Source organism: Sturnira hondurensis, unplaced genomic scaffold (genome assembly GCF_014824575.4).
Source record: "Sturnira hondurensis isolate 20B ecotype Veracruz unplaced genomic scaffold, ASM1482457v3 Scaffold0008897, whole genome shotgun sequence".
Taxonomy (NCBI): domain Eukaryota; kingdom Metazoa; phylum Chordata; class Mammalia; order Chiroptera; family Phyllostomidae; genus Sturnira; species Sturnira hondurensis.
Window position 1 is genome coordinate 3,755,025 of NW_028081528.1, and position 27,427 is coordinate 3,782,451.

General features: G+C 38.0%; 1 protein-coding gene and 1 pseudogene across 9 annotated transcripts in view; one reads left to right on the forward strand and one right to left on the reverse strand.

Annotated features, from left to right (window-relative positions):
• On the reverse strand, nucleotides 1-25,590 carry LOC118993744 (60S ribosomal protein L26-like; annotated as a pseudogene).
• HDAC9 (histone deacetylase 9) overlaps nucleotides 1-27,427 on the forward strand; it is an 835,653-nt gene that overhangs the window by 381,487 nt on the left and 426,739 nt on the right. The gene's annotated exons all lie outside the window — the stretch shown is intronic.

Sequence of the window (27,427 nt, forward strand, 5' to 3'; positions counted from 1 at the left end):
CTATTCCTGCGTCTTCTCAATGGCTTCTTCCTTGTGTTTGCCCTTTTCCTTTCCTACTTGGCGAGATTTGGCTTTACATTCAGAGATCTTTCAGCAGTCTTTGTCCAGTTTTAGTCTAGTGATAGCCACCTTGCCGAGGTGAATGCCCACACGACCACTTGTACTGTTAGCTTTCCGCCTTTGCACTCGTTCAGTGTGGATGGCGTATTTCTTCCTGTGAACCTGGACCACTCTGCCAGTTTGCTGCCCTTTCTAATGTCCTTGCACCACCTGAACTTCATCAGCCTTTCAGATGGGCATGAATCGAACATTGTACTTCTCTCTCAGCTTTTTGGAAAGAAAAAACATAGTCTTCCTGCAAATGTGGGAAGGTGCATTGAAATGCCCTTTATGGTCCTTGCTCCGGTCAGAAGTCACAAAGGGATTGAACTTCGTTTTGACCTCTGGTGCCTCAGCAATGGCCGCAAAAGGGGAAGAGCTTAATAAGTTTTTTTTTTTAATGCATGCTGATAGGATAGCTGTCACAATGCAATGTAACAAAATTGTTTCAAATGAAGTTAAAGACAACTAGCACTACTAGAGCCATCATATGAAAAAAAGTAAGTGAACTTTTTGGCCAACCCAATATAAAAAAGTAGGTATTAGCCAGTGCTATTTATTCTGATATGATTAACTCTTAATGAACCCAACACATTTCATGGACAATAAAATGTGTTTTCACATTCTTAGCTTACTTAATGGTGTGCTTCATGCAGACCTTACTGACTGATATTTCAACATAAAATTAGAGTTTAATTTAATCTCTTTAATTTGCATTTTGTATTTCCTGATTATTAACTCCCTTTTAGATGATGAAAATGTTAAAGTGGTGTCTTAATATTTATCATGTTGCACATTAATTGAAATGTTTTAGAGTGGATAACCTCAATCTCTGTGAGAATATGCGTAATTTTATTGTATACTAAAAAAACACGTCGTTTAAAAAGATAAATATCTTTGTGCTTGTGCACAGTCTATGGCATCAGTGCCCATTAGGAATGTGCAAAATGACAGACAAAAATAGGAAACACAGCGATTCGAGTGTAGTCTCAAAGAAGCCAATATGTAAATAAATTCAGAGGGTAGGAGTAGAGGCAATTGTAGGACCAGTTGCATCCGACCACTCTTAATAAGCAGGTCGAAGGTTTTGGGAGGTGATGTAATTGTTTAAAGCTTTGGGAGCTGAGGTGAAACAGTCATTCCTGTGTTCATTTCTTCACTCAAATATTTGAGAGCCAACCGTGTGCCAGGTACTGTTCTCTGTGTGAAGAGCCCAACTATAAAACAGATAGGAGGACACATGGTTGACTGTTCAAATGAATGATGGATAGATAAGGCTACTTTGGATAGTTACAAGTAGTAAGGAAAAACAAAATAGAAAAATGGAGTAGAAAGTATCCGATGGTAACGGGAGCTGTGTTAGCTCCCATAGTCAGGTAAAGCTTTTTGAGGTTAAAGCCTACCTTGAACCAAAGGATCATGGTTCGATTCCCAGTCAGGGCACATGCCAGGGTTGCAGGCCAGTTCCCAGTGGGGGACGCACGAGAGGCAACCATACATTGATATTTCTCTCCCTCTTTCCCTCCCTTCCCCTCAAACGATAAATAAATAAAATATTTTTAAAGAAGAATCAACCAATTAATGCATCAGTAAGTCAGTCTCTCTCACTCACAAATGAATAAATAAAATTAAAAAAAATATTTAAAAAGAGACAGCAGTGTGACAGCCAAGAGCTATTTTCCCACACATTCTGCTTCTTCATGGACAGGGGACAATGAAGGATTCACATGGTAGGGCGGACAAACAGTTCTGAGGGACTGACACACTCTCTCACATGCTTGATGCCTCATGGGGTTGCCCCTCCACATTCCAAGTGGTCTAAGTCCGAGGGAATGAAAGCACAACCAGAATAGAGCAGGAAGTGTTCTGGGCTATTTTAGTCTCCACTGACTTCTGCCTCGTGGTGGGATGGGGGAGCCTTTATCAGCAGGTAGATGAGGGAAGCCAGGGGAAGGCTGTCAGCTACGATTTTTCTAGAGCTTTGAGAAAACTGGGATTGGCCAAACTCCTGGCCAGCGTGCTTTGTTGGATTCGCAGTATAGCCTGAGGAAAGTAGTTAATAGCTACCTTTTTTTACCCCCAGTGTATTTTTAGCTGGATTTCTTGTTTATCTGTTATTGTGTGTGTGTGTGTGTGTGTGTATTGTTATATATATGTATGTATGTATGTGTGTGTGTGTGTGTATATATATATATATATATATATATATCAGCTAATAATTAGCTATTTCCTTTTTCTGAAAGACCCTCTGCTCCATTCCAGCTGGTCTTCCCTGGGACAAATCCTAACTGTTCCAAAGGCCAGTTCAACTGTCTCCAAATTTCGCCCCCCACCCCAATTCTCTGCAGCACTGCCCCAGCGGCGAGTCCTCCCTGCCCTCCCTGCCTCCTCCTCCCTCTGATAGCTCTTCGTTACTGTCTTAGAACATTCCCGTTTTCTTTCTTGCACTTGGTTATTTATGTTTGTGTTCCCCATCCCCCCAATTAGTTATATTATAAGCTCTAAGAGGAAAAGGATCATGTTTTACTTCTATTTTTATTCTCTACACTGCCTAGCACATAATTTATCCCTGACACTATTTTTAAATAAATGAATGTGTGATTAAAGAGTACAGTGTCTTTGCACAGTCTGTTTTTATAAAATTTTTATATTTTAGAAATGGTTCCTTTTATGTAGAAAGTAAGTCCTCAGTTTCATTGTAAATTTGAAAAATACAGATGGGGGGGATGTTAGCGCCTTTGACTCAAACATTGAAGCCATTCATTATAGGGTGTAAGTCAAGACTGACCTCCAGTACTTTGACAATATGTATATGACCCTTTAAATGTAATTATTCTTAACAAAGGGAATTTTGGAATGTTCATATATGACTTGATTGTTCAGTGAATAATGCCAATAGCTAATTTAAGAGTGCCTGAATATAAATGCATACTTCTTTAATCCAAGGCGGGGAGCAAATTTGGTTGTGAAAATGATTACAGGTGTATTTTCTATTATTCAAACACCACTCCACATTTAATCGTGTTTTTTTCTCAGTGATATTTTTATGTAGAGACAGTTTTCTTACATAAAGGACGGAGATGGATGGGAGATGGATGAATTCTTTTGGGTAACAATAGTATCAATTTGAAACATTTCTGTACCTCAGATTGCTATTTAGAGCTCATCTGCATTTATTCATGCATTATTTAATTGGCTATATTCTTCGGGAAGGGGGCAACGGAAGAGGATTTTTTGTTCAACACTTTGACAATCAAATTTTGAATGCCAAGGGTATCCATGATTTAAGAAAATATCTAACATTAATGTCAGAACAGGGAGTTCACAGAGTGAGGTATTAAGGGAAAAACAGATGGAAGGAATGAATCAATCTCTATCCACAGCTATTCAAGGAGAAGAATGAAATAAATACATTTATGTCTGCATGGGAGAGGAACAGTGAAGAGAATATGGTGTAATATAGGTAGGGAGAAGATACATAATTTTTCAAAGGTAGCTTTTGTTTTGTCTTTGTGTTTATCAGCATATGTTAGGGTAAATTATGGGCATTAAGACTGAAAATTAATTGAACTAGTTAATGATATAAAGATGAGCCAAGAAAGCGGTTGGATAATAAAACCCCATTTTGCCATGTAGCTGTGAAAACTCAGCTTACTAGAGCGCAGGGACTGAGTGCACGCCAGGGCTCTTCCGGAGACTTTGCAGATGCTGCCCGTTAGGTTTTCTCATCATTGTGAGTCCAAGCTAAGATTTCTCACTGCTGTAACCATCGTACTGAAGTAGGACAAAGGAAGATTGGCTGACAGAAGACTGTACTTGAACAAGAATTAAATTTTGAAAAAAGAAGTTATCATTCATGTATTAAGCATTACCAAGAAATAAGAATTATCTCAAGCCAATTTCCAGAGAATTACAATGGTGAGAGCTATAAATCCAGTTAACTGGAGTCACTCATTTTGTTTTTGTTTTTCTGAAAGTTGAACGCGAAAATGTTAGAAAAAATTATCGAGGTATCACCTTTACCTGACATGTATGTCATAAGTAGGAATAATATAAAAAATCTCAGACAACTGATGACTAAACATGCTAGAAGCAATATTCCTAGTCTGTGATCACTTCATGTTTTAATCAAGAGTCAACTCTCAATATTCATTATTCTAATAATTAAATGGAAATTCTCATGGATCTTTGACTTGCAAAAGTCAAAAAGATCAATGATCTCTCGCTGTGTCTGTCTGTCTTCTGTCTCCAGCAAATAGTCCTAGGCCTGAATATGAATATAACTCTAACTCTAGAAAACTTTGTGTGAGTTCATTTTCAGATGACTAGGAAATATATTAAATTGCTCCACAGGTGGGGAAGAGACCATTCTTTCTACTTCATTATCTGCTACCCAGTCAAGTTCCATGGGCCCTTGAACCAATATGTAGTAGAGATTACTTTATACCTAAACAGACATATGTGTGAAAACCATTTTTTCTACACCCCTGCCATTATTGGCTATTGTCAGTCTTTAGATATTTTTGCCAAGTTGAGAAATAAAAAATGGCACAGCATTACTTCTTTTCTGTGACTCTCTCTGATTAATAGTGGATTTGGGTGCTTTTCCTATAGTTATTAGCCATTTGGGTCTTGTTTTATGGAGAGATACTTCGAAGAATGCCGAAATGCATAAAGGGGAAAAGTCTGTCAGTCAGTATCACCCTGTTCACAGATTAAATTAAAAAAAAATCATCTCACTGCATGCAGAAAAATATTCAGTAAAATACAGTGCTTTTTCTCAGGTAAAAACCCTTATTAAACTAAGCCTGGAAGACGGTAGAATGTTATCAACCACAACTCTCTCTGAAATGTTGTATGCAACGGTAAAGGTAAAACCCGCTGTCTTTGATGTCAGGCACTTTGCCGTTGGAGATTCTCATCAGTGTTCTAAGACAGGAACGATTTGGTCAGATTTTTCCAGTACGAGGTGAGTGCAACAAGAGAACTGGAAAGGATTGCCTTATACACAAAATAACCAAACATAAAACATTATAAAAAGGATACTATTTATAATGGCAAGTGAAACTTTATGGAGAAATTGATAAAATTATTGAAGGACCTGTAAAAAAACTTGAACAAATTTGAGATATGTGTTCGTCGTGAATAGGAAGACCACATCATTAAAAAGTCAGTTTTTCCAAAATTAATTTAGAAATCTGTTTTTAAAATAGCTAATTTTCTTTGAAATGCATGATTCATTCATAATACAAAAGTAGAATGTACTTAAGTGGAATTACAGAGTAAAAATGCAAATCTCACTTCTTCTTCACCATTCAGTTACCTGCTTCAGATAACCCGATGTCAGTTTCTTCTGTACTTTAGAGATGTACTGGGTATTAGTACAGATTCCGTTAAAATCTTACCAGAATCTGCCAGGGAACATGGAAAACCCGATTCTACCTTCAAGTGTAAGTGTGAGTGTGCACAGATGGCAATTTGGTAACTGGCAAATAGAAGAAGGAGAGCTGCCAAGGGTATTGATGATGATAGTTCAGTTAGGGCAGGACCATGCTCAGATCCATCAGAGGACCAGAACGAAGGGCTGTTTTTACTAACTTTGTCTGTGACAGAGTTTGCATTACAAATCAGTGGCGGAAGGATAGATCAGTAACTAAATGGTTTGAGAACAATTCAGATATTCAGTTTGTAAACTTGTAGTCAAATGATGTCGTGCTGAAATATCTGTTGTCATAAACCATTGTTGTCTATTTGGGTGGGTGACAGTGTAAACATCTGCAGAACTGATGTATTGTTTCATATACACAGGTCATTCATTTCACTGGAGGGATGGGAAGGGATTTTATGAAGGTACGGGAAGGATGTTTAGTTAAGTTTGGCTAAATTAGGTGAGAGAAGTACTCGATATTTATGTAGCTTACCAATTTTCAAAAGATAATTTGAGATTAATTTAAATGAAAGGTTGAGATTTAAGAGAACCATTGAATAAAAGAGAGGGGTGATCATTCAGTAAGGAAGGAAAGTAAACACCACCACTCTAAGGCCTAACCGGAGAGCTGCTAGTGATGCCTGAAAAAGCCAATGGGGAGGTGAGTTTTCAGGTGAGATCTGGGTGACTAGGAGAGCCCAGTCGTGCAAAGATGTAAGGAAAGGCATTCCAGGCAGAAGGAACAGCCAATGCAAAGGCCCCTAAGTCCAAATTCTACTTGGCTGTTTTCTGAATGAAGGCTAGTATGGCCACGGCATTTTCAACAAAACAGAGAGGAAAGGTGACTGGTTAGGCCAGGGTCACTTGCATATTGCATCCAAGCTATCTCTTGCAATAAATTCAAAATGATAGACTATTCATATTCCTAACTAAGGATTTTACAAGCTCTCCCCTGTCATGTACCAATATCTTTATTTTTTTCTTTCAAAAGCACCATTCACGTGCTAAATAGCAGAATGCATTCTTTACCTTCGTATTTTTCCATGCATGCCAGAAAGGCGTGGAATGTAATTCTCACCCCAGTGCATGCAAGAACAACATAGGTACTGTGTGGCGTGCTAGATACAAAATCAGGAAAACCGGGTATATGTGTTCATTCATATTTTTATGGACTTAGGAAATGAACTGAAAGATTTCTGGAAAATGAAATTGATGAAGAAACACCAGTTGGATCTCAGAGAGCTCTTCCCTCATGGGAGTTTTAGCTCAGAGTCTGCCATGTTCGGATAATGGGAGGTAGTTTAGTTATCTTCTCTGGACACCTCCCAAACATGAGGGGCATGGCCCAGATTGCTGTTAGGGGCCCCACCAGCTTCAAAAAATGCCAGTGATTTACTTTTTTCCCTAAAACAGGCCAGGTCTCAGCACTGTGTCTTTAGGGCTCACCAAATGTAATTTTGCTTCAGTGGGCAAATTACCACACGAATAAGTTGGTCTGATACTGTCAGGTTATAACACTGCATATTTCAGGCTTAGGAAGTCATTCTCCTCCAGTTTATTTTCACTGTCTTCTGAAGCTCGTGCTGTGACTGGTGTTGAGTGCCTTCACTTTTCCCCAGTGTTACGGTTCGCAGTGCTTACAAAGAGCTCTTCAGGAATCGGTATGACTTACCTAGCTTCATTTAATACTTCAGAATCATCAAAGCTAATCTCTTTCTCTCACCGTTTATGTATGTATTTATGTGCTTGTAGGTGTCTGTGTGCTGGTGTATCTGTGTGTGTACACGTAGGTGCATGTGTTACAATTACAACTGAATTAACATTTCTATCTTCCTAAGATAGAAGAGTCGTCACATTCTTCTAATGCATAGAATAGGAGGGAAAGTGCGACAATGTACTAAACTCAGCTTAGAACCAGTTATTGTTTTCATTTTAGAAATGAAGATGATCACGTTACGTCTCATAAGAAGGGCAAGGTTTTATCATCACTGTTCAGTTTTTTCTGTTTCTCCCCAATGACTGCATCTGAGTTCTCTAGATCTCATTTAACATTGCATTTCATTTTTAAAAATTAGGTCTTATTTTGGACTAATCTAACAGAAATTTCTATATAAGTCACACTATAATAGAAATTAATATAAATAACCAGAAAGTTTAGTCAAATATTTCAATAAATGTTGCCAATTAAAATAATGAATGCAAGTCAGCTGCTAAATAAATAAGGCATAATTTCCAGCTATTTCCCCCCACAGTTTATTTAAATCAAAATAAGTTTCTTCATAAAAATACTGTTTTGCAGTAAGAACTGCAGAACCCTTTGGAATTTTTTAATTGATAATTTTTACACCACAGTTTATAGTTAATGTGGTTAGAATTTTAAAAGGGAGAGATTATATTGGTTATTGGTTCTAAAGTCATATTTTATTGGGTTTTACACCTACTGTGGGTGATATTTAAATGATGCCAAAGCTACATGTTGCAATCAAGATAGCAACAGTATTTTTTCCTTCATTCTCATTCCAATCTTTTAAAATGTAATGCATGGAAATTTTTCTTTCATATGTTAAGTGTATCTCATTGCTGAATATAGTGTGCCTCACTGAAGTATTCACTTCTTTGCCAAAAACACATCAGTCATTCACAAATATTCAGTATTCTGAGAATGAAAATTTTTTTAGCAACTTGGGTAGCTAGTGAAAGCCAGTTTGCAAAGATTCCTAACTCCACAGTGTTCGATATGTGATGAGGAAGCTAGGGCTAAGTATTAGCACCCACACAGGAGAGAGAGAGTTCCAGACACTCTGGGCCCTGCCAATTCATGGAATGATGCTAATCAGCCTGATATTTCGTGGATGAGGTAAAAACATATTATAATTTTGGAGACCAAAATAGGTTCCATCCCTGAACATACTCATTAACATTTAAGGAAAATATCTATAAAATAAAAATAAAATCCCTGAATAAATTAAAATGGAAATTCAAATAAACAAAAAATGAGATCTAGAATGTTTGACATATTATAATTGCTCAGTGAATGCTTGTGGAATGAGTAAGTGAATTAGTGAATTGAAAATGTGTCATTTATAGCAGCTCAGATTTAAACTGCACATATACCTTTGCACTTTATGAGTTTCTAAGTCCATTATTGCACTGGGCTATCCAATCATAAAGATATACTAAGAAATATTTGAAAAAACAATTCTTTCTTTCTTTTTAAAAGATAGTATTTATTTACTTTTAGAGAGAGGAGGAGGGAGGGAGAGAGGGAGGGAGAGAGGCATGAAAGGATGAGAGCAACATTGGTCTGGTTGGTTGCTTCCCACAGGCCCCTGACCAGGCACCTGGCCCACAGCCCAGGCCTGTGCCCTGACTGGGAATCCAACTGCAACCTTTCAGTTCATAGGCCGGCACTCAATTCACTAAACCACACTGCCCTGGGCCAATTCTGAAATTTAAAAAAAAAAGAGCTTTTCTTTGTTTTTCGTGATACTTTTACTAAGGGGGCATTGTTATTTTTATGAATATTAGCTAGGCCATAATTCAAATATGGATATCCTTCAATGACATGGTTTTTGGGGGCTGATTCTTTCAGACAAAAATGGTATTTGCAGCTGTGCTGTAAACCCTTCAGCCTCCTGCAGGCCTCTTTCTAGTGGGCCACATTCTGTCATCCGGATTCATTACGTGCCATATTCGTAGAGTGAGTTAGAAGAGAGAATGTTACCTTATAATCCCACTCATCATGCTGTTGGAAACTCTTAAGAGCCCAGCTCAACCTCCCTCCAGCACCCACTTCAGAAAGGAGCTCCAGAGAGGGCTTCTGTTCTTCTGTGTGTCAAGTTCAGAGTCCAGGGCAAGGGTAAGTTGAGCACCTGATCTGGCTTAGACTAAGAAATCAAGCATCTTCCGGCATTGTAGTAAAAAAAATATTATACAAATATTATTTTAAAAGACCAACATCAGATTTTAGGCTCCATTTTTCAAAAAAAATTTAAAATTTAACCAGCATTCTTTATAATTCTGATTTCTCCTTAAATAAATATGAGTATTTAGTCTGATTTCTAATTTCCTGGCTCAAAACTGGTGATCCCACACATCAAAAACTTCAGTTTCTGATGTTTAATGGCACATATGTCAGGAAGGGTCCAGAGGGAAGAAATCTGAGTGTTCCTGGGCGCAGGTGGCGCGAATAGGCTTCACCTTCACGACCACCTCAATTGATTGCTTTTTACCGCAGTGTGCTTTTTAGGTTCTTTTTTTTATTTTTAATTTTTTTCCCTAACCTTAATCCCTAACCTCTCACCTCTAACTCTAATCCAAGGTACCCTAAACAGCATCTATTATGTTTCAGAGCCTGAGGCTAGAGTGTCCCCACAAGACTGAAAGCAGCAGGCGGGCTGCCTTTTCATCTGGGGCTCTGAGCCCTTTGCGTGCTCCTCCAGCTTGTTGGCAGGGTTCCGTTAGTTGTCCTGTGAGACGGAGGATCTGGGGTTTTTGTTTGCTCTCAGCATGGTTCATTCTCCTCTTCCCGTCTGGTGCTTCTCTATGGCCGCTCCACCTCAGCAATTAAGGGACACTCTCTCCTTGAATCCCTGCTAAGCTTCATATTTCTCCAATATCTTCTACCAGTTGGAGAAAATGCTCTTCTTTTTTAAAGAGTCCCACATGATTAGGTTGGGCTGACTTGGGTAATAATATCTGAAAGTCAGCTCATGACTACTACCATGACCTTAATTAGTAACACACCTTCATTGCATGCAAATTCCATTCCCCAACTCCATAATCGTGGGAGTAACACCAGGTAGGGAACTTCATGTGATCTTACAATTCTGCCTTCCTCAGAAATTCTTTAAGACTTTATTATTTTGATATAGTCTCCTTCTCCTCCTCAGCTTCACTTACCAGCTCTATGCCAATAACTCACAAACGTCTAAGCGGAGCCCCAGGCTCACTCCTGAGCCTTTCGACCAGTATCATCTCCCAATGTCCATTTACAGGCCCCACTGGAACCTGATGGTACAGGCTAGAAAGTGAGTCACCTGCCTCTGTTCTGGGAATGAGGAAAGTTAAAATAATGCATTATGAAAATGAGTTCTGAGAATGCCACATTTCCTTATTCTTCTCCACTTGTACATGCTAAGATACTCATGTAAGCATCACTTGTACATGCTAAGAACCCAGAGCTTTGGGAATGAATGGACTGAAGGTTCAGAGCCTGCCTTCAGCCATTTCCTCCTCTCCAGTCACCCTCTGCTGCTCTCAGAGGCCAGCATACAGCTAAAGAGTTAGCTTTTACACATCATTCTGCCTCGTGTGTTCCGTCGTTTTCAACCAGGCTTTTCTCACTGCTGGTGTGATCATTTGTCAACCTTTAGGGACAAGACCTTGCAAGGAGAGGGCTGCAAGTGAAGCCAGGCACCTTAATTAAAGAAGAGGCCATTTAGTCCTGGCCCATGTGACTCCATTGGGTGGAGTGTGATTCCTGGTCAGGACACATACCTGGGCTGTGGGTTTGATCTCCGTTCTGGGAGCAGGCGGGAGCAATCCCCAGTCCTGGCACCAGTCCCCATCCCCAGACCCCAGTTGGGACATGTGAGAGAGGCAACCAGTCGATGCTTCCCCCCCCCATCTGTATTTCTCTCTATCTTCCTCTCTCCTCTCTGTTGAAAAGCAATGAAATAAAAAGGGTCCTTGGGTGAAGATAAAAAAATAAAAATAAAAAATAAGGAAGAGGCTCTTTGTTCCTCTTTCTTTTCCCCCATTCTCACTCACTGACTTCCTGCCAGGATTGTGATAACAGGGTTGGAAGTGGGCTTTTTGATACGGATTTGATAAGACACAGGGCAGTGAGGACAGTAATCTTCTGTCACATGAGAGGGAACTCCAGACTGTGCTTCTGACATCGTCTTTGGGATGACAGCTCTGCTCTGCTGGCTGAAATACAGTTCTAAAAAATATTCTTATTTATTTATTTTTAGACAAAGGGGAAGGGAGGGAGAGAGGGAGAGAAACAGTGTGTGGTTGCCTCTCGCATGCCCTGCACTGGGGACCTGGCCTGCAATTCAGGCATGTGCTGTGATTGGGAATTGAACCAGCCACCCTTTGTTTCACAGGCCACCACTCAATCCACTGAGCCACACAAGCCAGGGCCAATTTTTTGTTTGAAAAGCACAAATAAGCCCTGGTTGGTGTAGCTCAGTGGATTGAGCGCGGGACCTCGAACCAGAGATTGCGGTTCGATTCCCAGTCAGGGCACATGCCTGGGTTGCAGGCCAGTTCCCAGTAGGGGACATACAAGAGGCAATTATACATTGATATTTCTCTCCCTCTCTCCTTCCCTTCCCCTCTAAAGATAAATAAATAAATAATCTTTTAAAAGAGAATTTAAAAGCACAAGTGACCCCCTTCACTTTCTTTTCTCAGTTCTCTCATTCACATGCTCACATTTTCAATGTTTGCTCACACAGTCTTTATTGTTTGCCCTTTTGAGATAACATGAGAAAGTCTCGCAAAAATCATCACTTATTTTCTATGTTTTAACTGAGGGTTTCAAAGGGCATTATTCATTATGATTTCACATATTTTTTTCATTTATTGCTATACCGTCTCCCCCCATGTATAGTTTTTTGGAGACCGTTCTTCTGTAACCACACTGACTTCTTTTAATGGGAACCCCTTGTATATGAACCAGGATCAAGAGTTCGAAGAGAACAACAACAAAACAAAAGGGCTAGTAGAGCCCCAGGGATTCATGAATGGCCTACAGGTAGTTTCTGAATCCTGTGAAATTATCTTCATAGGAGTATGTTTGTGCACATGCACATTTTTCTTGGGATGCCGTCTATTCTGTGTCTCATTCTCAGAGAAATCTGTGACTCCAGTAAATATAACCAATCATTGTGAGAAGGCGAGAGAACAGGCTTGGCCGTTTGGATTCTCGAACCCGTGGACAGCAGCCTCCGATGAGCATCAGGGGAGGAGGCTGGAGCTAGGCTTACCCACAGCCACAGCATAGAGCGCCCCTCGGGGTGCACTCTCCCAACCCAGTTTCAAAAAGCAGAGACAGACCTAAAGCAAACAAGCAGAAACAGCAGTCTAATCCCGTGAGGACCAGTGAACCCCGAGGGAACTGTGTCACTGTGCGGTAAGTGATGAGCCCCCGACAGCCCTGTGTCTTCCTATATGGGCACCTTAAAAAAGCAGGGAGCTGTCTAATCTGTTTTGAAAAGAGTTCCATAAAAGTAAAATGGAATTCAAAACTATTTTAAGAGAAAGCCTCGTCCATCTGATATGTTTGTTCCCACATGAATTGAGACAGGGGTGTGAGGCTGTGTGGTGTGCTGCCTGACCCTTAAAGCTGTACTAGGAGGGAGAATGAATCTTGGCGTCCATACGCCTCATGCCTGGTATATTAGGTTTGCACATATTTGTCAGCTCTGTTAAGTGATTAAGAAACACTTGGTGTAGAGTGAACCTAAAGCTTGGTTTCCAGGCCTTCCTTCACAGACAGAAATAAAAAAGCTGCTAGTAGAAATTGTACTTCAGATACAATGCCTTGGAAAAATATTTCCATATATATACTAATGAGCTTATAGGTGAGGTCATCAGGACTCACACTAGGAAAGACCTCTGTCGTAGTCCTATCTGGAGGGTTTAACTTGGCGGTCTAAATCAGAAACAAATTATATGTCAGATGATGCCACTGTTTTTCACTAAATGATACATAGAAGGAAAACAGTTACCATGTATCAAACACTTACAAGGTTATTATCTATAAGGTACAAACACAAACTCTAAGTCAATAAGAAAAATAACATTAACTTAGAGGAAAGATGGTCAGAGATATGAAGAACACCTTAACAAAGGAAGAACCAACAATGACCAACAAATAAATGAGCAGATGAGCAGTCTCGGTCATGGCTACTCCAGTAATGAGGTGTTATTTATTATCGTAACAGAAGTAAAAAGATTCATCATACCCAGTGTTGATTAGGGTTTGGAGGAAAAGGGCAACCGTATACATTATGCATTAAAGGAAGAGCGTACTGGTGACATTTTGGATGAGCAGAAATTGCAGTACTGTCAAAATTTTAAAAGTACGTACTCTGCAATTCAGTAATTCCACTTTAATGCTATACTGAAATACTTGCACCAATGGACAAGAATTTGTATACTAGGATATTTATTTGCAGTGTTATTTATAGTCATGAAAAATTGAAGATGATTTAAGTATTGGACAATACAAAAATCAATAACCATAATCTATACTCTGAAAGGTTATATTATAGTCATTAAAATTAATAAGTAATGATTGAGCATATTAGCATGGAAGAATGAGCGAGGTATATTATTGAGTGAGGAAAAAACTCAAAATGTATAACTATATGCATATAGGATGGTAAACTCAAGTAATAGATCCATGATATCATTTTAGTATTATAGGAACTATATAAAAGTAATAAATAAGAGTATTTAATCTAAAGAAAAAACAGTAGAATGAAACATATCAATTAAAAAGAAAGTTGTTAAAGTCATGAATATTATATATATGGATATATATATACACACACATAAAGAAATGTTTTGGCAATATGTTAACTTTAAAAGAATTAATGAACTGAATTCAGTGATAAGGCTAATTACAAATATGTACGAGAGACTTTTTTGATATAGATCAACAAAACTAAGGTAGTGATACTAGACATCTTGTGGATAATCTTTACTTAGTTTATTATCCTTTCTTATTCTCCCTTTTATTCTTTAGATAAAGCTCACAATTATACAAGTGGGTTACCTGTTACTTGACGAAATGTCACTCACTATTAATATCACTTTGCAGCACAGAAATTTTTTTAGCATAATTAGAGGCAACCAGCCTGCTTAGAGTTGGTTAATTAAGTTCCAAAATTCTAAGGGAGATGATGAACTAAGTAGACATATGTATATAGAGCTTTCTGTTCTGCTTTTTTTTTTATCAAATGTTTCTGGCACCTGGGTTTTTCAACTGCCCTTCTGTTGAGTATGATTTTCAAATTCATGTTAGGAAGAGTAAGTAGTATGCTCTGGGCAAGTAAGCTCTTCATTTGTAGAGTGATGATATGTCAACACACATTTTCTAAAATAACAGTCCTACTACCCTCAATGTCTTGGAAACCGTTACCTGATACCCAGAGACTAGAGTACAACTAGCTGAGAGCCTTGGATGCAGAGCAAGAGGGTTTGTGAAAGAAGATAGCCCAGGGAGCTGGGGCCTTGCTTTGCTACGTCGACATGTCTAGAGCTCAGAATAAAATTGAGTTTCCTGCTTTAGCCATAGCTGGGTCTTAAAATAACCTGAAGAAATTATAGTTCTGATTACATAGAAAGTGAAGGACTTAGAACATTCTCCTAATAAAGCCATGAGAATGACACAAAGCTTAGTCATCCTCAGCCCTTCTCGAACAGGCATTTTAGAGAGAAAAATAGAGCTTTGAAATTGGATAATTTGATTTGAAATCTTGCCTAATTATTTTAAGAATTCAGAAAACTTTTTTTTTTGGCCAAAAAAATAATGATCTGGAATCCAATTATGAAAGAACAGGCTTTTTCAAATGTTTGATATCTCCAGTAATGGGAAAAAAAATCCTGTCTTTTAAAATTACATTCTGCTGGAAATCTCATTCTTGGATGCCGTACTTTTTTGCATTTTGAATGGACAAGTTTAATGTAATTTCCTTTTGGGAACATGGCATCGGAAAAGTTAGATGGGATATTTGATTCTTTGTTGGATCCTATCTACAGGGTACAGATTTTAGGAGCAAAACACTTCTTGTTTCTTTTTAATTCCCAAAAGGAGATCTCCAACTTAACCAGATGCCCTGAGATTTGTCATTTCAAGATGGCTGATGTGGAGTCAGCTCCCGTCATCCACATATTTGGTGAGCACACCATGAATGAAAGAAGCTGTGTGGATAAAACCTCTAATAATTCCAATTAGAAAATTATTGCTACTACTTTCCATTGCAATGTGCTACCCCCATGGCGTTTATTGCTGCACGGTCTCGCCATGTTTGTTTGTGTGCTGCTACTTTCTCAGGTTACTTTTGGTTCACACAGTGTTCAAGTTGGAGCCATATCAATAAGATGATCCTAAATAGCAGTCTAGGATTTCCAATTTTAAGGGAAACAAAAGATAATCAAACAAGTTAAAGTGAAATTTAAGATACTGACTTTTTACTTGAAAATTAAAAACATTCAACTAATAAAACTTTTTGATGAATATCCTGAAATGTTTTTGGTTATTTATTTTTATTTTATTTACTTATTTTAGAGAGAAAGTAGAAGGTAGGGAGAGGGAAAAGCATTTGCTGTTCCACTTATGTATGCATTCATTGGTAGTTTCTTGTATGTGCCGTGACCAGAGATCGAACCCACAACCTTGGCATATTGGAATGATGCTCTTACCAACTGAGTTAGGGCCCCTGGTCAGGGCCTATTCCAGTTATTTTTACTGGAAAGTTAAGTGGATTTTACATGAAGTTGAGATTTAACTAAGCCTTAGCAAACTGCCTTGGAACAGGAGGTCGAATAAACATTTGTCGAAAGGAAAAATCATTTATTGAAATATTGTGTCTTCTGTTACCATTCTTGAGAAATAGTGGTGAGACAGTTTAGTAGAAGTGACTAACAACTACATATATACAGAAGACAATATGTAAGTCTCCAAGGTAATAAGGACCATCAGGAGGATGTTAGACCAAAATTAACACCGAGTGAAATGTGTTATGCATATATTACAGCCCACGTGTGGAAATCTGTTCATTTATAGAGAAATTGCCTCTCTGTGAATGGCTAAGTTGGCTCTACCAAGTGTGCATGCATGCACAGACACACACACACACACACACACACACACACGAAACACTTAGGGCTACTCGAAAGTGACAGCCATACACTGACAGGTTTTAACTAAAAAATGATCTGATCAGTGAATAATCTTTAAATATAGAAATAGACATTTTCATAGAGAAATGACAGGGATTTGGAGGACTCCAAGGTCAAGGCTCCAGGCTGAGAAATCATGAGAAATCAGAACTTTCTAACAGAGAATTCATTCCCAGCTAGCTACCTGGTCCTATTTTCATTTCTCCTTTTATCCCAAGGGTTGGTGATCTAGTCCTAGTCATATTTTCCCCAGCCGTACAAATAGACAGGATCTCAATATCTTAGCTTTCACTCAGGTATAGCATAAAATTCTTTTGCTAATACTAAAAGGAAATGGAACAAACATACAAACACACATACATATCTCTTGTCCCACTTAATGTTTATTCAGACCTTCTATGTAAGGCAGTTTAGAAGGGGACAAAGATTTGTCTGAAACTTAGTGATAGTCCATTGAGGATCAGTTAAGTGCTGTGAACTTTCATTGTATGCTATTGTATTTGTTCCTCCCTAGGACCTTTTTTGTAGATGATAAAGAAAAAAACATGAGGAAAATGAGCTCATAGAGGCTGAACAGCTTAAATTAGGAGCCATTTATAGGGTTAGGAGGAGGGGTAACTGGAGGAAGATAAAAAATATAAGCTTCCAGTTAGAAGAGAAATAAGCACCAGGGGTGTAATATAGAACATAACGGCTATAGTTCACACTGCTGTGTGACAGCAGAAACATTGCTCATACGTTCTAAGAGTTTTCATCACAGGAAGAAATTCTCTTTTCTTCTATTGTATCTATAGGATATGAAGGGTATCAGCTAAACCTATTGTGGCAATCATTTCACAGTCAATGTAAATCCAACTACCATGCTGTACATCTTAAACTTATACAGAGATGTATGTCAATTACTTCTCATTAAAACTGGGAAAACAGAAGCATTTGTGGCTGACCACTGAATTTATTCCAAAGTAGGTGATGCTTCAAGAGCACACTGTTTAGAGGGGAGGAAAAGAAAGTAAACCAAACTGGGGAACATACAGACAAAACTAGAACTGGAAACGGTCCGGGATGCTGCATGGAGGGAATCGTGAAGGAGGGTCTTTGTGTTTGGAGACTTGAGTTGTTATCATGGTAGGAGATAAAGTTGTAACCCTGGCAAGAGGAGGGTGATTACGGGCCTTCAGTTCCACGCAGAGATGGTGACTACTGACCTCTGAAGGCTTTTTTAAGCAGTAGACTGGCATAATCAGAAATACTTCCTGGAAATATAACTTTGGCTATAGTGTAAATGATGGGGCACTCCTTAAAATGGGTTTTGCAACTATTATCCAGCCTGCTAACTGTTAACTATATGTGCCTGGGCAGAAATACAGAGAGAATAATGAGAGGGAATTGCATGGCCCCAAAATAGAGAAATTGTAAGTTAATGCAAAAGGTAGAGGAAAAGCATAGAGTGTCCCTTAGATTTCTAGCCTCCATGACTGGGTAGATGTGATGCCATTATTCATCCGACAACTATTTTTTCAGTGCCTCTTATGTACCAGACATAGTGTAGGTGCCTAAGATAGATGAGAGGACAGAACAAACAACCATGTACACTTGCCCTTGTGGAGCCTGGAGGGGAACATGGACCAGTTTCCCTGGATGAGGAACAGGGGAAGGACGAGAGGAGAAAAACCTAAAGCAGCAAAAGCACAGAGGGGGATAGAGCCCTATGGAAGCTGCAGCATCCGGCTGGTGAGCTGTTCTCAGAATAATCCCACGTAAAAGATGGGTAGACATTGGACCTTTATGCAGACACACACCCCTCCATGTATACACATATTTACACATACAGTGCATAGGGGAATAATATATATGTAACTACAAGCTGTATTCCTTTGTTATACATGAAGAACATTCTAACTGTAGTCTTAAGGAGTGCAGAGATTTTACACTCAGAAATACTAGTCAGCAGTAAACTTCAGACGTAGACTATTGCCTGGTCTCACTGAAGGGAACTAAAATCGCTTCTGCCATCTGCTTTGTGATGGGGCAGCTCTCAGAGTTCTGCCCAAGAGGGCTCGCCCTCTGCTCTGAGTCGCACGTGGTCCAGGTCACAGGGAGTGAGCAGCCTGCACAGAGATTGGATCCAGCATGGCCACATTTATGGATTGGGACTTCATGGTATTTTAGCCTACAGTTACTAAGAATATTAATACAATTGAAAATAAAGTTCAAGCTTGGGAAAGGAGGAAGATCGAAAGGGTAAACATACAAAAGTAGGTTTATAGTTATTTGTGTGCAGAAAGATATTATCTAAAAGATAAATCATAAGTGAGAATATAAAAGACTAATCAGACAAGTATTACAAATAAATAATATAGTAATTAATGAATAAATAATAATACCTGAATAACCCCTCTGTTTTGCATACTCACAAGTGTAAACCTACTTTTGCCCACCCTCGTATAATCTGTGTGTGTGTCTATAGATTTGAGAGACAGACACAGAGAGAGAGAGACTCAGAGAAAGAGATTTAGAGAGTGAATCAAAATAAGTAGATATGGATTAGAACATTGCTTAATAAAATATCGTCACCCCAGCACCTGGTTCAGAGTATACATGGAAAGTTTCTGGGAAAGATTTTGGGTAGAAGATTGTCATGAAACTAAATAATTTAAGTGTGTATGAAATAAAGATAGAAAAATATGTATGCAGAAGGAAAGTTGCTTTTTTGCAGTTAATGTAATGCTTTTAATACACCACCCAAGCAATCTTAGGAGTCTTCAGAAAATAAATCTATTTCTGTCTGATAAACAATATTACTCTAATTCATCTTTTGGCTTTAGTAGGGTCATTTATATGAGTATTAGGTAATGTTCATTCTAAACTATTTTGCCCAGTTCCTGTTTTTTTTGTAAACACTGAACTGTTTTGCTTTTTTTTAAGCTGCTGGTTTTATATATTTGTATTCCCCCTTTTTTCATGAACAATGCGTGTTGTCACTTAAAGTTAGAAATGCTACTGAAATGCAATATATTAATGGCTTAATGAAGACAGGATTGCTCTTTGGATATAGGGCTATAGATTCCTGTAAACTAAGTCTGACCTTGCAGAGCAGAGTAAGGTGCCCATGGCCTGATCTCTAGAGCTTGTGTGTTTGACCTTGGGTCCATCTCACTTTGAGAATGTACAGCTTCCAGATTTCGATGCTCCAGGGATCTTTTCCTTTCTGCATAGGATGTCTGGTTCACCTGACTCCAAGTCCTACCTGCCAATAGTGTGTCTCCAGTGGCTCCTATCCCCTTATTGCCTAAAACATAAAGCCTTGGGTGTCACTCAGCCACAGGGAAAGGCTCACAGAATGTATAATGGATGGCTATATGAAGTTCTTGATGTAGTTTCTTGGCATCATGTAGCTATATTTTAAGTTCATATTTGAGAGTTCTTGCGTCTCGAATCATCTTTTTCCTAGACCAATGCATAAATCCTCCCGCTGACTGCTCCCAACACCCGAACGGATCATGTTGTGAACACTGCCCAGTGAACCATTAGAACTCAGTGGAATCACACAGGAAAGTACTCAGATATTAAAAGGACGGTATTTTATGAGCAGTGGAAATTTTTGTCATAGGTATTTCAACTGACACTACCTTTATTACTGCTCTGTACCTACATTTGAAGACCCAGACTCTAGTAGTTGCAATACAATAGGTCTAAAAGGTGGGAAAACTGATTCTTGTCAGTGTGTCACCAAACATATTATCAAAGTTAATCTCATAAGGGTGTCAGAGGAAATTAAAGGTGCCTTTGGCTCTGTGTTACGAGAACTGACTGAAATTTCAAACTCCCTCGGTAGCTAACTATATAACAGCAGCAGGAAGCCTTCAATTAACTGTATCAGTTCTATTTATAGTACAAAGGATCCGTGGTTTAGGATAGCCTACGTGACTTACAGAGGATAAAACCTAACTCAATCTTCACAACCTGAAGTGCAGCCTGAGAGAGAATGATACACAGGGTCAGGCAGCAGCGCGGAGCATAGTTACTAATTCAAAGACGAAAAGGTCTTCGGCGAGGCTTTGAAAAACATTCTGTCTAGTCAGTAAGAAATTCGACAAAAAATCTGTTTGAAAGAAAAGGAAGTCAGAATGTAGAGCAACATTCTACATTCTAGATTTTATAACAATAAAAGTCAGTCACGTGAAATAGTTTAGTAGGGAAAAATACGATCTTTTAGAAGAACAGTGAGTAGAATAATTATTGAGGTTATAACCAGAAATTCACATGGATTTGACAGTGAAAGATTATTTCCATGTGATTCTCAGTCTGGCCCTTGTGGAACATTCGAGAGAAAGGACTAGAGACTATTAGTGCTTCTAGTATTTTTTTTAACTCTTTGAAACTGTACCTTACACTAATTTTTGAGAAAAAAATTTGTTGAAAAGTGAAACTTGCATATCTTTTGCATAATTTGAAAGCTGAGTGATCTCAATTTTGCCATCTTTGTTTTTCTTCTTTTGCTTCCTCCTCCTTCTGCTATGTGGACTATGTCTAATTAAGTAAATTAATGTTGAAAAAATTTGAAGCATTTATAAATTTGGGGGGATCTTTGGGTAATGGCACAAAATTAGATTTGAAAGTCTCTGAAAGAAACATCTCAACTCAGCAAGGAAGTTAGTTTTGTGATAATACTGGAAAAAATTGCTGTTTTGGCTTTCTCTAAAATAGGGTTCACAATACCAAAGGCATCCTGAGAATTATAACTAAAATAAAAGGTCTGGTATTTTGCACAAGATTTGGCAATTATTTTTGGAAAATTATTTTCACAGAAAAAGTTTGATCCAATTAAAATAAGTCTATTTAGGAAGTCAATCTATGAGTTTCCTGAATTGACATTTTCATGTGGAATTGAAATGATGAAAAATTTTATTATGATATTTTTTGAGTTCTGAACTTACTGGCATGTTTATCCTACATATATCTTTAGGTAGAAGATAAAACAATAATTTTGAGTAAAAAATTATCCTAAAAACAGTCTATGGAAACTCTTTCTATATGAAATATAGTTCCCATGAGTTTTTCCCTAAAGTAATTTTAAGTCAAATTAATTAATTTTTCAGAAAGTACATTTTTGAAGCTGGTAAGTAGCAATGATAATACTAGTGTAACATAATGGAAGTGCGGGACAACATATTAGCGTAGTACCTCATCCACAGGTGGAAACAAATAAATTATTAGGGTAGATCAGTATAGTTGATCCTGAAACAACGCAGCATGTCAATAAGGAAAGATTTTGGTATCTGCAGGGGTATCTGCTTCTGTGGATTTTGGTATCTGCAGGGGGTCCTGGAACCGTTTCCCTGCAGCTACCAAGGGGCAACTAAGTTTTGAGGGGGTCGAAAGTTGTACATGGGGTTGTATATTTTTTAAATGTGCAGGGTGTCAGCACTGGGGAGCCTGGAGCTGCTCAAGGATCACCAGTAAAGTCATAGGCCTGCTGAAGGAAAGGGACTAAATTCTCTTCTGGACCTTCCGACCAAGCGGACTTTCTGGTCCTTTGCTTAAAATTCGGACATATGATCTATAATATTAATGTCTATTCTTCTCTGCCTTTTTACTTACTTTTTAGTGGTTTCTATTAGAGCATTAAAAATGCCTTAACAAATTTATAATCATATACAAGAGCATTCTCTTTAGTGTAGGAGTTTAATTCTAAAATATACAACGGTTCCACTTATATGTAACTTTACACTAATAATATTAATAATAAAATATATTTTATGATACTGATAGATACACAAAAAGGTAGGAATTGATGAGAACAAGGATTTATTATGGAAGTTCGCTTGTCATGATTCCGTGCATGAAGCGTCAGAAGGTAATACTTTTCCATTTTCAATGCTTTTTCCTTCAGTTTCAGTAATTTCCTGCCTGGTCTGGAGGGTGTATATTTAGAATGATGCATGTTGCCAAAGGAACCATATAAGTAAAAAAAAAAAAATAGAGGTAAATCACTATTTCAGCTATCCGAGTTTCTGTAGAGTTTTGGTATTAAATTTTTATATTCTTTCTGATGTCTTTTTCCTTCTGTTAATCTCTTGAATCCCAAACATTTGTCTGGGTGTAAAGTCTTTTTTCTTATAAGAGTCCATACTAAGAGGGTTTCAGACAGCGAACAAAATGCCACCAGTGAAAATTTTCTGTAGCTAAGAGGAAAATTAATAATAGGGGACAGGAAATAACCAGAGATGAAAATAAGTTGTTTGAGTAATGGGGAAATGTTTTTGAGGTAACATTTCGGGAGTAGATATCTTTTATCTCCTTCCCCTTTCTTTCCCCTCCTCACCATCCTAAGGCCATCAGTTGGCCCAGGTCATAAAAGCAAGTCAGAAGGTGGTAGGGAATCTACCATTAGACAGGGGGCAGGGGGGACGTAAAGACCAGAGTGAGGACACAGATATTACTTTAGTTAAGATTCCTCCAGACGTTTAGTTTGGAGGAATCAGTAGTTAACAGCTGAGTGCCTCTACAGATTTCCAACGTAGATACTTAAGCAGATTGAGAAAGTTGGCGGACCAGTCCCTAAGGCTTGTTAAATTAGGAATTTGAGAAGCTTCCAATGTTGCCTTCAACTTAAGAGAAAAAGAACTCATGGTTGTGTGCATTTTGTGTATTTGTGCTTATCCCATTAAGTAGTTCATTTCTTGCAAAGACTTATTTTATCAGTTTCTTCAACTGTTTTTGTAGGTAGGAAAGATGTGCTTCCTTCTGTTGTTGAGAAAAGAGACTTGGACTAGTTTGAGTCACCAGTGTTTAGAATCCTCACCTGGCTTCCACTGGTCTGATGTGGTACATGATTTGCTGTGACATCCATCCATTTAATACGAATGATAAGACTCGGCATTTTACTTCATTTGCCTCATTACCTACCTATCAAATTTGACCTAATTCATACTCTAATTATTTGTGAAAAGTAAACATTTAGTGCTTTAAGAATGGCACAATTATACCATGATGTATATTCTACCTGAAAACAACTTTGTTTAACGTGCTGTGGAAGCTGCTTCCAGAACTGAGAGAGAGACCTGCTCATGTGAAGTTAGCCAGCCCCAAAACCACTTCAGAAAATAAACAGTGTTTTACCTAAGAGTGGTGAACAAAAAATGATGCCTTTGCTAGAAGCCACTTCTGTTGCAGGGCCCCAGCAAATGATTTATACATTTAGAGAGATGGCAAGGATTTTTTTCAGCTAATGCAAAATCTTCTAGGACAAAGAACAAAAAAAGGAACACTTGTTGAGAAGTCTCTGAAAGGGTATGAAGTTTGTTATTTTACATTCATTAACTTTTTATTTTATTCAAAGATCAGAAATAGGTGGTTGGTCATGCATTGTAAACTCACCATCTGTGTCCACCCAGTTCTCTGAGGGTTTCCCCTAAGAACTTACAAACTTCTGAAGATGTATTTCATGTTTGAAAAGGCATTGGGTGCTTGGTTATATGTACATTTATATGATGTATATTTATTTTGTATACATTATATATACAAATATATAATTACATATCAATGTATAATTATATAATATACATTTATGCATATCTGTATAAAAAAGAAAATAGACGTATACAACACCTGTAAAACTATTGGGAGTTTATTTTAAGAATGCAAAACGGTCAATATAGAAAGGTTTACAATGAAAAGAAACTTTTCTCATTTCATCTTATTGCCAGTCCTGCTTCCCACATTAGTCGATTTTAACAATTTCTCACTTTTGTGCTTATAGTGATAACTTCTATATGTTTAAATAAGATACTTGGTTTATTTACTTTAAACATTGCATATTGATTTATTGCATGGCAATGAGAATAACTCATTTCATCTTCCCTCCCCCACTTCATAATACAGTTACATCACATTCTTAGTTTTTCCACCTATTGCTATTATTATCATTTTCTTATGTTTTTTATTGGTGTTGCTCAGTAAACTGGGGAGTAATGGGATTCTTTACTGGTCTTCAGTTTGTTGAGATATATGCAGATAAGAATGATTCTGAAAGTAAGTTGTTATACTACAATGCAGTAGACTAGCAAACTGTATATAACCCCATATAAATGTGCTTTATTAAGAAATGTTGTTACACTCAAATTACTATTGTAGTTAAGAAAATAAAAATTCAAACCAGTTGACATAAACTGGAGGAAATTGTTAAATAATGTATCTTAATTTAATTTCTTCAAATTCTTTCCTTTGATGTACATGTAATTAAGAACTGAATAAGAAATGGGCCCTTTAAAAAAAGTGACTTAAAATAAAGTCAACTTCTTGTATGACTGAAAAAAAAAACTGCACAAGCCTAAAGTTAATGCATGGTATATATGGTGCTTTTTGACAGTATTTAATAAATAAATTGATGAATTTTTAAAAGATTTTGTTTGTTTATTTTTAGAGAGAGGGGAAGGGAGGGAGAAAGAGAAGGAAAGAAACATTACTCTGTGGTTGCCTCTCATACGCCCCCTACTGGGGACCTGGCCCACAACCCAGGCATGTGTCCTGACAGAATTGAACTGGCCACTCTTTGGTTCACAGTCCAGCACTCAATCAACTGAGCCACACCGGCCAGTGCATGAATGTCTTACAAATAAAGAAATGGGGGAAAGACTAAGTTTTTTGTCCTCTTTATAATAGTTTTCTTCCTGATTCATCAACTGTACAAATGTAAACCTGTCTTTGGGTCCTTGCATAAGCAACACTCAATGCCTTGAACCTCCCAAAACAGCAGTGTGTCAAAAAGTTCTTTACTTTTCTGAGAATCTTCCTTTATCAGGTATATTATTCATATTTTAATGTAGTGGGCAGGTCTTAAGGCAGGTCAACAGGTCTTAAATCAGTCCACCAGCTTTTAAAAAAGAGTTGTTAGTTTTTTTGAGAGGTATCGACTTATTGCTCCACTTACTTACACATTCATTGGTTGAATCTTGTGTATGCCCTCACCTGGGGTGGAACCTACAACATTGGCGTATCAGGATGGCACTCTAACCAGCTGACCTACCCAGCCATGGCCCAGTCCTTCTGCTTTTGACCACTCACCTTCCTTCAGCCTCTGCCTGGCTGTTCTGAGCCTCTTGGAGATGCTCCAGCTTTGGGCTGCTGCTTATGTACATCTTCACCGCAGTCACACCAGGTGGTGCTGCCTCTGCCCAGCCAGGCTATTCATCTCTGTTCAAGTCACTTTCCCTCCTTACAGTTTCAGTGCTCTCTCATGCTCATCTTTGTCATCTCTTCCATTTTCTTTTTCATTTCTGGTTTATAGAATGCTAAGTGTTCTACTGTCATTTTATGGCATTTCTGGAGAGAGCAGAAATAAATGTATTTAGTTCATCACTTTATTCAGAAGTCATACAGTTTTTAAATCACCCAAAATTAATATTATCAGTGTTACTCTTGATGCTTTTCTTATTATCTTTAACATGAGGTGTTTCCTTAAAGAAATTTGCTAAAGTAGGCTACTGAAGAAGCCCATTATGGCCATGGACCTGATCAATCTCTATAATTTTAATGAGAATGTCATAAGATTAAAGTTTACGATACACATTTGTGACTTCTATCAGTGATATATTCTTATCTACATATGTTCATTTCCTTAGAAATAGCTCATCTGTCTTGAACTCCGCTCTCCAGCAATCTCAGTTTATTGGTAACAACGCCACAACAGAGGAAGTATCAGAAACATCTTTGAAACAACACAAGGTTGTCCTTGATTCTGCAAATGTTTCTCCAGGATAGCAGACAAGAGTCTTAAGCACAAAACCCTTTACTTTTGTTTCATAACCAATTATGATACCTTTTGAAATGGATATTCCAAATACACAGATGTTAGAAATCAAAAGACAAGAAAATAAAAGGGAAGCCTCCCAGAGGCAAGAAACTGCCTATGAAATGTGTAAGCACAAAAAGGCACGTGGGAGAACTAGGAGTGGTAAACAAAGGAACTCACATTCCTATGAGGAGCTCATAGCAGAAGCTCTAGGTACCCACCCAAACCTCCTGGGCTTGTTTCTTGTGTATGTTCCCCAGTCTGGCTCTTGCCAGCAGAGATTTCTCTTTGCCTGGGGGATTTCTCTGGTATCCCAAGCCTACACCAAATGCCTGTCACATGCGCGTGACAGGTCAGAAGCGCCAGAGCATTAATGCCATCGGGAAGTGCCTGCAACCAATGACTGGCAGGAGTTGATGTGTAAATATCTCAGCTTCCTTGCCCCTTCGTTGAGTTAAGTCTAAAGAATGTGTTGTGTACTGGCGACCAGAGGTCCCCAAGGGGATGAAGCTGCAGTTGTCTGCAGTGGTAGTTTGCTTTTTTCCTTGGCACCTTCCTTTACTGTCTTATTGTCCTGCTCTCCTACTGATGTTTTGGACGGTCATCTCCCAAATGAATGACTTGCACTAAAAATGTTGCCTTAGTTTAGGAGAATGCAAACTAAAAACAGACTGTTTAGGCCTGGGGGACAAGTGTATACTCCTCAATAGAGGAGAGTTGTAGGTATATAAGATAAAACATTTAATTTTCTAGATGACCTGCAGTCACTGAGGAAATACTAATTTATATGCAATGTATTCTGTTTAAGAACAGGAGAATTATGTGTATATTTAAGAAAGATTTCTCACTTAAAATAGCTACTATAGTACAGTTACAGTATTTGACCTCTACGTCTAAAGAAATTGAAATCATCCTGAGTGATTTGATTACAATTGTGTATAGCCAGAATGTTATTTTGGTAATTAAGATGTATGTGTGACTGTTAAATTATTTTAAGAAAATGGGAGATTATTAATATACGAATGCTCAACAACAAGCTTACCTAAGTCTCCATAAATTCATGGGAATTTACTAGTGAAAGTATGAGTGAAGTTAATCATACAGTTATTACTCTCTGTAGAAGCTTGCAAAATTAAAAAAAACTATATGCATAATGAAATAAATGCTGACATGAAATAATACTG